Genomic DNA, 12,333 nt, shown 5'->3' on the forward strand with positions numbered 1-12,333 from the left:
AAATATTTGCCGTTGCTATTGTGAGCCTGCTGTGTGACCTTGGAAAAGCTGCTTAGCTTCTCTGAGCCTCAATTCCCTCATGTGAGATATGGAGATTAGACTAGTACCTACTGCACAGAGTTAGTTAGCATTGAATTAAATAATGCCTCTAATGTACTTCTCAAGATGCCTGACACGTGGTAATACTCAGCAAAAAAATTTAGTTACCATTATTATTATTAATGTCATCAGCATTATCTTTTTTACGATCTTCAGTTAAATAATGCTTCTAATGTACTTCTCAAGATGCCTGACACGTGGTAAATACTCAGCAAAAAATTTAGTTACCATTATTATTATTAATGTCATCAGCATTATCTTTTTTACGATCTTCACTAGAAATTACTACTGTAAAGAGAGTTCTTCAGAATGTAATGAGGTCACCACATTCTTAGTATTCTAGCACAAACATTTCATGATCATCAATGTTTTCCTCATGCCTGAGATGTCATCCTTGCTGGCTAGGTTTCATGAGAAGCTAGGTAAAAACACTTCCTCAGATAGGTGACATTTCCTGTTCTTGCTACTCAAGAGTGTGGCTGATAGACTAGCAGCATTGGCCTCCCCTGAGAGCCTGCTTTCTAGCCCTTTGGGGCAGCAGGCCTACCTTCAATTCGGAGCTTAGGGTATGTGGGGTGGGAGGAATGTGAGGAGTGTTGTTATATTTACTCCCAGTCTATTTTTTAAGTTAGCATTAGAGATATTAAGTTCCTCCTTAAAATGTTCCAACCCCTACCCCACCCCACCCTCAGCCAAACCCTCTCATGAACTAGTGAATACAAAATCAAGGCTGTTTTTCTAATGGCATATGATGAGCCACAGTAAAATGGATATCTTACTACATAGAGGAGGCTTGTACTTATTTAGATGAGTCACAGAAGCATCTCTATATTGTGGGCTTCAGAAAATTAGCTTAATGTCTCTCCAGCATCTTATCACAGTGTCTGACATACAATAGATGCCCAAAATATAATTGATATGTTAATTTAAAAGTTGTAGGGTTGCCTAGTCTCTAAAGGAGTCAATACAAACCATTTATCCTGGAATTCCAGACCTACCACAATCTGGTTCTTCTTCAGATAGGACTCATATAAAAGAAATATACTAAATTACTTTGTCTTAAAATTCTCTCTGATGTAAAACAAGTCTGGAGACAAGCAGCCTCAAGATACTTCTAAGCATTATTAATGACCCAGGCTCCTCCTTTTCTTCTCTATAAATTTGAACGTGTGGTACCCATTCTCAAATCACCTCCCAGTCCAAGTCGGCTGCTAAAACTCCAGCCACCCCATCTGCATTCCAAGTAGCAGGAAGAAAGGGGGAACATAGACGTGCACCTTCCCAGAGTCCCCAGAACATCTGCCTACATCTCGTTGGCTAGAATTCAGCCAGTTAGTCACATTTACCTGCAAGGGAGGTTAGGAAATGTCATGTTTAATTCTGAGCAGTAAGAAGCTCAGCTAAAAATCAGGGTTGAGTTACTAATGAAGAGATGAAACGATCTCGGGGTAGGCAACCAGCAGAGTCTGCCAAAACCTCAAACCCCCTCCCGGCTGAATCTACTGTCCACTCACTTTCTTCTGCCCTGTCCTACAGAGAGACTCATCTGCTCATTGTCTCCCAACGTGGCACTTCTGTGGCCTTGCTAATCACGGTCCAGGCTTGCAGCACGTCCAGCTCCCTTCACTACTCGGAGGTCTCCTTGGAGGCTGGCAGGGCTCTCTGCCTCCACAGCGCATCATGATCTCATTTTCCAGAAAATGCCACTCCTTCTATGTTTACCTTGTTGAAAATTTACCTCCAAAATGACAGCATGAGCCTGTCGAGCTAGGACCGATTTTGTTTTTAACCAAGTTTCTGGCACAGTAAATTCCTCACTTATTGTGGATACTCTACATATGAGTATATTTCGTTTTGTTATCAATGACAGTGATAGACAAGAGCTGGACTCACAGTTTAAAAGTTTGAGTAATTTTTTCAGCTTGTCAAACTCCCTCTGCTCCTGTGAGTAGAATCATGAAACTGCACCATCTCCCTAACCCTCTTTGAAGGTCAAACACTCCAAGGTTCTGTTAGCTAATCTCAAAGGAATGCAGAGATTTAGGGAGTGACAAAATTTATATAAACTTCACAGAGGACATTAAAAAATGTTTATACGCCCTATTTGTGGATGAAGTCAGGGTCTCCTGGGTCGTTTTTGGTCTCTGTTTAACTTTGCAAAGATTACTGAAGCTCTTAGAATCAGAGGCTGGAAAAGGCTTTAGGGGCCATATAACGATGTCTTATCTTCCCATTACACAGATGGGCAAATTGAGATAAACTGAGCCTAGAGATAAAATATCTTGGCCAAGGTAGAACCAGAGCTCCAGATATGTACCAGGTTCCTCACCTTTACACCACATCACGGTGTTAAACGATCTTTTTTTCCTTCTCTGAAGATATCTGAGACAACTAATCACTCTATTAAAACATTCTGTTACATTCTTCTCTGCAGACACAAACTCTGCAACTGAGCAAGGCTAGGCCTGAGGAAATTACATGTTTGATCTTTTTTTCCTTCTCTGAAGATATCTGAGACAACTAATCACTCTATTAAAACATTCTGTTACTTTCTTCTCTGCAGACACAAACTCTGCAACTGAGCAAGGCTAGGCCTGAGGAAATTACATGTTATACTAATCCAGACTCTGAAGGCCTTGACTGAGAAATGGGGACCCCAAATCTTGGCTTAGCCTGCCTTCCCTGCCTACAGCCTGGACACTGTGGAGCATTCCCAATATCTAAGCCAACAAGCTTATCATGTTTACATTTAAACTTGACATTGTTTTGTGTTTTGTCTTCTCAGTTCTAGTCCAGGGACTAAATAGAGAGGTGACATCAAACAGTTCAGCAAACACAGCTGTCCACAGCTGCCCCTGTGCACTCTGGGAAAGCTGTGGGTCCCCCACCCCCAGTCACACCAAGGAGCCGGCTTGCTCCGAAAGGTCACGGGCTACCAAACAGCAGGCTTGCTCTGAGGTGTCTGAGATGTGACAGTTGTTTGGAGTCCATGAATGCTGGCTTTACTCAAGGGTTTGCTTGTGTCTTGAGGCAGCCGTGGAATATTATGACTACAAACGTATACTATTTATTGAGCACTTATGGTGTAAACAGAAAAGGGAATGTATCCATCTTCAAGAGTAAGCTAGAAAAGACACTGCACGAGGTGTGCTGGGAAGAGGGACACACTTCATTCTGGCTGATCAACAGGTGACCCCATGATAGCCCTTGGGGGATGCCACACAAACTTATTCCTTGTTCCCCATCTAGACCAGGGAGGGTACTGGTACCTTCAAGAGGCAGAGGGGGCGTGAAGGAGGTAGTGGTGGCCACAGCCCCTGAGCTGTGTCTCCAACCTCTTTTATTTCCACAGGGCCACACGGGCTTAAATCTCAGCCAAGTCAGAAACTCCCCTACCACAAATACAATTAACTACAGGATACTGCGAGGACTCAAAAATGTTCGTTCTAAAAACCTCTAAAAAATGACTCGATCCTGACTCTTCACAGTACCATGGAGTTTATTGGAAAGCGGAAGAAACTCTACTATCTTCTAGTCCAATCTCCCTGTCCTCCACACAACATTCCTGTTAGATAATTTTTTAGGGCCTGCTCAAACCATTCCAGGATCTGGCATTCCCCAATTTTGTGAGGCAGATTTATTAGCAATGCACTGGTTCAGTTCCATAATTGTTTAGTGGTAAGGACTCAGGCTAGAGGAAGGAAGAAACATAAGAAAGAATCAAATTCTGCAGTCTTGGAACTTATGAGGCGCCCTGTAAGGCTTTCACAGCAGAAGAGTTTCCACAGTTCAGTCCCCAGCAGCACCGCAGGATCATCTGTGGAACTGTTAGTCATCTCGTTATTGAGGACGTGAGGCCTGTACTTCTAAATACAGACTTCTCAACTATCTTGTCCAAGAATAGGCAAAAATTGAAAGCCCCATTTGCTATAGAAAGAGGGTTACATCCCAGGTCTTTCTAGAAAACCTTCAGACACCAGAAATTCTTTTCATGAAACTTCTACCACCTTCCTTCCCCAGATGGAAGTGACTATCCTTTCCTTGGTATTCCCTGCGTGGCCTATGGCGTCTTTCACAGCACAATATTCTGCGGTACGCCGGGGCTGGCTAGTGCTGGCTCCAGTGAGAGTCAGTCCTCCTTTGAACTCTACCACTATTTGAAAGTTTTAGCTACTCTCTAAAAAAATACAAATCTGAAGAAACTAGCCATATGAGACATTAAACTGTACTACTAAACTAAAGAAATTTAAGTTTGTAATACTGTAGGATGACTCAGAAGATAATTTGATCAGAATAGAAGATAAAACAGAAATGATAAAAGCAGCATTTCTAATCAGGGCAAGAAGGATGGACTATTCAATAAATGGTGCTACTGGGGAAAAAGTAAGTTAGATTTCTACCTTGTTTCTTACATGAAAATTAATTCCAGACGAAGCAAAGATGTGAGTGCAGCACAATGAAACTTTAAAGATATTAGGAGATATTCTTGAGAGAAGCAATACCTTCTTACATAAGATACAACCCAGAAATCATAAGGACTGTTGAATTTACTACATAAATTTTGCATTAAAAATACTGTAAACAAAGTCAATAGAAAATAAACTGGTAGAAAAATTTGAATACAGCTCTCACTTAATCCATACAGCATGTGATACTCTGCGTTGCTGTAGAGCTACCACCAACAAACCCCTCACCAGATGTTCCCCTTGGACTGTGGACTTCCCAGCTTCTGAAACCGCTTCTAAATGTTGCCAATCTGGGCACACCCAGGGTCCTAGGCTGGAGCCAAGAGCAATATCCCCCACCCAGAAGCAGGCAAGGAGCACACCAAAAACACCGCTTCCACGCGGGTGTCCCGCTACTGCCACCGCCACCGCCACAGCCATGGCTGTGGCAAAAGCAGCTCAATGCCACAACAGTAGCCACAGCAGCCATGCAGGCAGCCCACCAGACACCCTACTGAAGTGACACGAGGACAGTCACCAGCAGAGACCAGAAAAAGAAGAGGACGTCTCTCTCTTAAAGCCTACTCAGCATAACAGACGAAGCAACTGCTCTACCGTGCCCCTGCTTTATTTCTGACTTTAGTAATTTCAGGCTTCTCTCTTTTTTACTTGTCAGTCTAGATAAAGGTTTATAAATTTTGTTGATCTTTTTAAAGAATCAACTTTTCATTTTGTTGATTTTCTCTATTGTTTTTTAATTCCCTATTTCATATATTTCTGTTGTAATGTTTGTTATTTCCTACTTATCTTTGCTTTTGGTTTAGTTTGCTCTTCTTTTTCTATTTTCTTAACTTAGGAGTTTACGTTACTGATTTTTCTTATTTTTAGTATAGGTGTTTACAGGTATAAATTTTCCTCTAAGCACTGCATGAGCCCTGCATACTATACATTTTGATAGGTTGTGCTTTGATTTTTATCTTAAAGTGCTCTCTAATTTCCCTGTGATATTTCTTTTTACCCATTGTTTATTTAGGAGAGTATTGTTTAATTTCTACACATTTGTGAATTTTCTAAATATCCTTCTGTTATTTTGGCCAGAGAACATATTTTCTATGATCTTAGTCTTTTTAAATATATTAAGACTTGTTTTGTGGCCAAAAATTTAAAAAGTAATTTTTTTTAATGAAAAATTTGCAACACATATGAGAATGGGGTTAATTTCTCTCATATACAAAAACAATTATATAGCAATTTGGAAAAGAAACTCAATACAAAAAAAAGAGAGAAAAGACTATGAATAGACAATTCAAAGGGAAAAAAAAAGAGAGTGCCAATAAACAAATGAAAAGAATTTTTATCTCAGACATAATTAAAGAAATGGAAATTCAAACAGTACAATGCCATTTTCCATCAGTGCTTGGCCAATGTTAAGTCATTTGATAATACTCAGAATATGGAGAAACAGACAGTCACACTTTTTAACCATAACACAGAATATAATTATGCCTTCCATAATATACATTGAATGCATCCTTTGACCTAACAACACCATTTCTAGCAGTTTAGTTCCTAGATACACTTTTGTGAGTGCACTGACATATCTTCAGCAATATTTGTAATAGAGGAATGATTGCCATAGTGAAAGTAAGCCACTTAAATGCCCATCAATACGAAGTTGGGGATTAAGATACATCTGACATGGAATATGTACGGCTGTTAAAATGGATAAGGTAGATCTACATGGGTGAAGATAAAAAGATATCTAGGATATAATAAATGAAAAACACAAGGTATGGAAAAGCGTACATAATAAGAGCTTATTAATGTAAAATATATATGTATGCTTTATATTCATAGACAAACTATATATGGTACAAACTATTAGCCCTCATTATCATTCATTTAAAATTTAAAATATGCAAAGTCAATGCTGTATACTTTATCTATGGATACCATACATATATACAAACTTGTATATACATAGCAAGTAGAAAACATGCATGAAACTGAAACATAATAATGTAGTTTAATTTTAGAGAAGAAAGAGCAGAATGAAATCGGAGAGGGGCACATAAGCATCTTTAAATATATTTAAAGTTTTATCTCATCAAGAATATATCTGTAATAATCTTTACAAATATATGAAAGGGGGAAATTAAACGAAAAAGGCAGATGCATTTTTCTCTAACATCCATTAACCTCTATAAAATCTCTTAAAATAATCAGTGATACAGTGATGACTCACTTTTTAAATGTGAAAGCCTGTAGTGAGTAGGGATTAACATTTCCTTAGAGAAATTGGATCTACTCGATGGAACATTCTTATACTAATGTTTTTTGTTTACTAGACTTTTCTATTAATACAGTCTGAAAGGAACAGTTGTGCTTTCATGGTGTGCCTCTGTGTGTTGTCAAACAGCAGCTGATATTTTAGTAAGTTAGCAGTGTTCTTAGTGCTGGGCAAACAGCCCCGTGAAAGTCTTACCTCCCTCACCCACCTTGGAAATCTCTCACCAATATGACAAGATCTTTTGTAAATCATGGGTGTCCAAGAAAATATTACTGGCAGATATTCTTTGAATCTTGGAGCAGGGGTTCCTTCATTTTCTGGAGAAGTCAAAATGTTAAGATTGTTCACTCTGAACTGTGGGCTGGGTTCTCAAATCGACACTGCAGAATCCTCCCTTAAGTGTTTGAAACTCTTTCCTGCATTCAACAAATCCCCACTGACACCTTTGGGAACTCTGTGCAGAATGAATCAGAATCCACCACTCAGATTGCTCTGTAAGAGCAAAGAAGAGGTCTTGATGACTTGGCACTAATTGCCCTTTTGTCCCTCTGATTTAGGAACTCTTTGTGACAAGAGATAATGGCACAGAGTGATGAAACGTAACATTAGTCAAATGTGGGCAGGAGGCAGCTCTTGCTTTGGATACCAGAGTAAGTGGCTTATCTCCTTGCATGACAATTTCATTCTTGTGGCATTAAAATTAAGTTTTAAATATGCATCATGGATTCTTCTCCCAAGCACTGAGCCTGGATATGATGGCGAATATTATCTGGTGAGTGGCTCACTTCTAAAAGTCAATTCTTAGGAGACAATTTCCTACCCAGAAACCTGGGGCAAACTCATTTTAGTAGACAGTCTAGTTAGCTAGTTCCAACATCCCCAATGGCCATAAGTTAGCTGAAGGAAACTTTATAGGAAGAAAGAAGAATCTGCATTACATACTGCAATGGTCTGAATGTGTCCCCCAAAATTCATGTGTTGAAACTTAATTACCAATGTGATAGTGTTGAGAGATGGCACTTTAGGAGGTGATTTGGACGTGAGGGTAGAGCCCTCATGGGTGGGATTAGGGCTCTTACTAGAGCCCATTAAGAGACCAGGCCCTCACCCAGACACCAAACCTGCAGCACCATGATCTTGGACTACCCATCCTCCAGGACTGTGAGAAATACATTTCTATTGTTCATAAATTACCCAGTCTGTGGTGTTTTGTTATAGCAGCACAAACAGACTAAGACATACTGTGCCACCAACAAATCCCAGGAACACTATGTTTCTGTGAGATCTCCGGTGGTGTTGGCTGGAATCCATTTTGAGAACCTCTGTGAGCACAGGCCTTCCTTGCAAAGCCGGCTGCCCACTGTCACCTCCCACCCATGCAACAAGCCTGTTGCTCCCTTAGTGTCCTCTGCTCTCCACTCTCTCTGTGGTGTCTGAATGGCATGGGCTTTTGCATATATGTCCACCCTACTCCCAGCCCAGTGGCTTTACTCATTTATCGGGGGCACTTGAGGTCTCCCTGATATTCCAGATGTCAGCAGGTGAATGAAGCCTCATAGTTACCCTGCCGACTTGACCACTGGCTGCAGCTCTTCCCCACAGCTCTCAAAATAAAACTTTCTTCTTCTGAAGTTCTGCGTTGTTATTTCTAACAGGTACCATATATTGAACACCAGTATACTCCAGACCTGCACTGTCCAGTACAGGAGACATTAGCCACATGTGACTATTGAACACTTGAAATGTGGCTAATTCAAACTGAGATGTGCTCTAAATGTAAAATACACAACGATTTTGAAGACAGTACAAAAAATGTAAAATATCTCAATAATTTTTGTATTGGTTATATGTCCCAATGATAACATCTTAGCTATGTTGGGTAAATAAAATAAATCATTAAATTTAGTTTTACTGTTTCTTTGTACACATTTTAATGTAGCTACTAGACAATTTAAAACTGTATACATGGCTCACATCATATTTCCCTTGGACAGCACTGCTCTGAACACGTGCTGGTTCACTGATCCTTCAAATATCTATTGAGTGTCCACTAGGGTCCAGGCACTAAACCAGAGCATCAAAGACAAAACCACCTCTACTTTATTATCTAATATGACTGTTGTTAAAGATCACTCTAGCCTTGTTCCCTCATTTTTTCTTTTCCTCTAGTTCCAGGGCCCAAATTCCTTTTCTTGAGTTTCAAGGAGAATCTCAAAAAGTCACCATACTTATTACTCAGAGCAAGTTAGTTGAACTGCCCCACTACATCTCGGCCTCTCCCGTCCAGATGGGGCTGTGGCTTTGCCTTCCAGAAGTAGATGGCCCATCAACACAAGGATACATTTTCCTTTGTGGAGGCCCTTTCATGAGGAATCATCTGACATGAGGTTTCTAAATAGCATTTTTCTTTCCTCTGTACCTGTATGACCTCATTTAATCCTCATATGAAGTAGGTGTCATTATTCCCACTTGTGAAGAAGAAAAGTGGAGCTAAGAGAGGTGGCAGAATGGACTCCAAATCATACAACAAGAACATCAACAGAAGGATAAAAACCTAACCCAGCTGAAACCCTGGACGCGTGCCACCAGCCTACACCACCTCCCCTGCAGAGCCGGGCCCAAGGGCAAGGTCATTGTTATCTCCTCACAGCACCACAGCCTACCCCTCTTCCTTTTGGAAAGTCACTTTTCACCTAGACTAGAGATTCAGGGATAAATTCTGTAGAAATTGTATGGCCAAAAATGCATTCTAATATAGTGCCACTTTTCCTCTTGAGAATAAGGTTGTTATTGTTGTTTTCTTTAAAGACAATTCTCTGTTTGGTGGAAACTGGTAAGTTTCTCAAATTTATTCAGAATACTTCCCCCAGCTAGGCAAGGCTATATACCAGCATCTAGAGGGGAAATAGAAAGCAAGAATACAGCCAAGGCTGTGATGGTGACAGCGGTAGTAAGAATGAGGAGCAGAAAAAGGAGACAGAGGAGGAGGAGGAGGAAGAGGCTGCGTTCACCATGACTTTGTGCCACACCCTGTACATTCAATCCTCACATCAACTCTGTGAAGTTGTTGCTATTAGTATCCCCACTCTATTGCTGAAGAAATCGAGTCTCAGAAATTTCCCAATTTGCCCTGGATTACAGAGCCTATAATGTTTTATTTTAAAAACATGTGAACTTCTGAAGCATTTTACTAAGATAAGCTGGACAGAAATCTGTGTGAAAATTGGTCCCCAAAGCCTCTTCCAGAAAACAGGACATCTAGAAAAGACAAAAATCAATTGGATGGTATAGAGTAGGTGCATGAACCAGAGGCTACTGTCACACCTACTGATAAATTCATTAAGAAAAACATTAAGTTGTATTTGGTTGCACCATTTAATCTCGAGTATTTATTCAGTTCATCATAATTGAATGAATTTGCTTGATTTGCTCATTTACTCATTTATTCATTCATTGATTAGCTGACATATGCCAGGTACTGCGAGTCACTGAGGATACAGTGAAACTGCCCCTGTCTTCACGTGGTTCAGAGCCTAGAAAGGGACAATAGGCTTGGCAGGGAGGCACTTTCTCCCCCTCCCATCCCTCTCCAGCCTGGCACCTCCAAGGCTAAAGCAACAGAAGGAGTCGTTCTATGCTGTGACAGAGACACACTCTCAGCATGAGAAGGATTTGTGTCCACTGTCCTCTCTTTTCCTCCTTTTCCAGTTTTAGGATCAGAAGCTCCCCTTTTCTCCTTATCTAGCAGGAGACCTATGTGGAGCAGAAAATGACTGGAGACTGATGTCTGAGGCTGAGACACAATTGGAGCTGGAAACTTGGAGGTTAGATGGTGGCACTGAGGATCAAGGAGAAGGGGAAGAGTTAGAAGAAGAGAAGGACCATCCAGGAGGGGATATAGGACTTGAGAGAGAGTTGCACTCTGTGCTAGGAATTGGGGATGGCAAGGTGGGTAGTGTTGGAGAAAGGCTCTGTAACCACCCATGTTTTATTTTCAGCAAAATAATATTGTCCATCTTATTAAATGAAGGTTGCTTATTTGAATAGTGTTAAATTTGTAGCTTTTAAAATTTGGTTTGTAAATGTATTTTGGTTTTAAATATATAAGTAATAAATCTGATTTATAAATAAAAGCATATTTGATATTATATATGTACTGTTGTGTGGAAATTTAATAAAAACAAATAAAAACACCTCTGGCTTTCATAGGATTATTTGATTATTTTTTCCATTTTTAAAATCGGGGTATATCTTATATACAATGAAATTTATCCTCTTTAATGAGCAGTCCTATTAATTTTGACAAACATAGTCACGTAGCCACTACAGTCAAAATATAGAACAGTTCCATCATCCCCAAAATGTTCCCCATGTCACACTGTGGTAAACCCCTCCTATTACCCCTAGATCCTGACAGTCACTGATATGGTTCCTGTCCCTGTAGTCTTGTCTTTGCAAGAATGTCATATTAATGGAATTGAACATTATGTAGCCGTCTAAAAAACAAATATCTTTGTTGAGGCATAAATAACATATAATAAATTGCACATATTTAAGGATATCATTTGGTACATTTTGACATATGCATACAGTCATGAAACTGTCATCACAATAAAAATAATGAATATATCCATCATCCAAAAATGTTTTCTCACACTCCTTTGTAATTTCACCTCCCACACCTCCCCAGTCCCCTATCCCCAGGCAACCACTAATCTGCTTTCTGTCACTATAGATTACTTAGCGTTCTCTAGAGTTTTATATAAATGGAATAATTCAGTATGCAATTTTTTTTGCCTGGCTTACATTCAGCATCATAAGTTTGATATCCATGCATGTTGTGTGTATCAATAGTTTTTTCCTTTTTATGGCTGAGTAGTATTCCATTGCATTAATATAACACAGTTGGTTTATGCATGCATCTGCTAAGAGACATTTGGATTTTTCCAATTTTGGACTATTACAAATAAAGCTGCTAGAAACACTTGTGTACAAGGCTTTGTGTTGGCTAATTTTTTTCACTTGGGTAAGTACCTAGTAGTAAAACAGCTGAGTCATATGATAGGCATAGGTTGACCTTTTTTAGAAGCTACTAAACTTTTCCCCAAAGTTGTTTTACTATTTTACATACCCACCAGCAGTGTATGAGAGTTCTAGTTTCTCCTCATCCTCACAAAACTTGTTTTAGTCAGTCTTTTTTTTTTTTTTTTAAAAAGATGACCGGTAAGGGGATCTTAACCCTTGACTTGGTGTTGTCAGCACCACGCTCACCCAGTGAGCAAACCGGCCATCCCTATATGGGATCTGAACCCGTGGCCTTGGTGTTATCAGCACCGCACTCTCCCGAGTGAGCCACAGGGCCGGCCCTAGTCAGTCTTTTTAATTTTAGCAATTCTAGTGAATCTATAGTGGTTATCTCCTTGTGGTTTTAAATGCATTTCCCTAATGACTAATGCTGCTGAGCATCTTTTCATATGCTTACTTGTCATCTGTATGTCT

The sequence above is a fragment of the Galeopterus variegatus genome, unplaced genomic scaffold, assembly GCF_000696425.1.
Source record: "Galeopterus variegatus unplaced genomic scaffold, G_variegatus-3.0.2 Scaffold237, whole genome shotgun sequence".
Taxonomy (NCBI): domain Eukaryota; kingdom Metazoa; phylum Chordata; class Mammalia; order Dermoptera; family Cynocephalidae; genus Galeopterus; species Galeopterus variegatus.